Source organism: Hylobates moloch, unplaced genomic scaffold (assembly GCF_009828535.3).
Source record: "Hylobates moloch isolate HMO894 unplaced genomic scaffold, HMol_V3 SCAFFOLD_3, whole genome shotgun sequence".
NCBI lineage: Eukaryota > Metazoa > Chordata > Mammalia > Primates > Hylobatidae > Hylobates > Hylobates moloch.
Genome location: NW_026652278.1, coordinates 35,525,870 through 35,527,780, shown reverse-complemented (window position 1 = coordinate 35,527,780; position 1,911 = coordinate 35,525,870).

Genomic DNA, 1,911 nt, shown 5'->3' with positions numbered 1-1,911 from the left:
GAGATGGTGATAATACTCTACTTTGTAGGATTGTTGTGAGGATTGGCTCTGAGAACAATGGCTGGCAAATACTAAGAGCTCAGTAAATATTAGCTATTTATGACCACCACTGCAACTACTATTATTGTTTCTACCACCACTTTGTCTGTTTATCTATTTTGTTTTAAAAATTAGTTATGTTCCTATATAATTATGTCGCATACTAGTGGAATGATAGGCAGCTGAATATAAAATTGGAGCTCAATAGATGAGACATAGAGATACGTTTTTTAAGACTTGTTTGGCCTAAACCTTAGAGAAGAACAGAAAAGACTAAGGATGAAGAATTAGGGAATACCCATAGTAACGGTGCAGGAGGCAGAAAAGGAGCCAGTAAAAGAGTAGAGAGAGATTGTTTAGACAAAAAAGGAAAACAAGGCACATGTGTTAGTGTAGAGGTTATGTGAATTGGGATTAGATTTAGTTGCAACCAAGTACCAGAGACTTAAATGTGATCAAAGTTCATGTCTGTCGAGTAAGAAATTCCAGAAGTAGTCAGTTTAGGACTCAACATGGTTTGCCATGGTGTCATGTTTCCCCACTGTGCTCAGATTCTATTATTTTCCAAAGACACTTTAGGGTCTAAGAGAGCTACTAGCTTCAGCTATTTCACATACATTGCAGTCATCAGAAGGAGAAAGAGAAGGACACATCTCACTTCCTTTAAGGATACTTCCTGGAAGTTATATGTTACAGGTTGAGTATCCCTTATCCAGTATGCTTAGATCCAGAGAATGGTTTCACATTGTTTTCACATTTTGGAATGTTTGCATTACTCTGTGGATATCATGCAGGCCTTTTTGATACTTTCAACCGTATCATTATACTACAGAGCAGAGAATAAGCAAAAAAAAAAAAAAAAAAAAAGGAAGAAAGAGCATAGTGAGTTATAGTAAGGCAGTACATCTTAGCCCCATGTAAGGCATTGTGGGGAGCCTCCCATTGGTGTATCCAGCATGTACACGTGTCATTTTATTTCCCTTTGTGGGCATGCTTGTGTGGAGGAATCTGGTGTGTGCAGATATATATTGCAGCTATTGGGAGCTGGGAGGGTCTTTCTTTGCTTGGGGACACTGAATAAACTATGTGTTGGGTGCCTGCATTGTGACTGCAACCTGTCACATGAGATCAGGTTTGGAATTTTTTACTTGTGGCATCATGTTGACAGATTTTGTAGCATTATAGATTTTGGATTAGGGAATTCCGTGTGTACTACTTTTGCTCATATTCCATTGGTCAAACTTAGTCACATAGCCACACCTTGCTGCTGGAGAGGCTGGGAAATGTAGACTTTATTTTGAATGGTCAGTGCCTGGCTGTTCAAATAAAGAGCAGGAACAGCGAGAATAATCCCAGTGTAGCTAGATGAAGAATACAGGATAGATAACAGTTAATTGTCTTCAGGACAGTTTAATTCATTATTGATTATTCTTGATAAGAGTTTTTATAATTACTGAACTATGATCACGAATTCACTCTTGTCAAATTGCATCAACAGGATGTTGTTTTTAGGGTGTAATCTCTTCATGAATCCTTGCTTAATTAGGATTATCAGTTTCTCATAAAGAAAAAATTATCTGTATATATACATATGTATGTGTTTATGTGCATGTGTGTGTATTCATCCCCCCATTTAACATTAGCGTTGGCCAAAATTATTTCATATGACAACAATGTGAAGTAAAATTGATGGTAAATAAGCTGCTGATAACCCTCTTCTGTTGTTTTAAACCTGTAATTTTACCCAGTCTTCTATTTGGAAATACTCTCCAATTTGGTTGTTTTTTTGGCCAATGTTTTTAATCTGTCTCTGTCCTTTTATATTACTACTCTGTCTCACTGCTGTTAATTATACTTCCTAAAATAGATAAA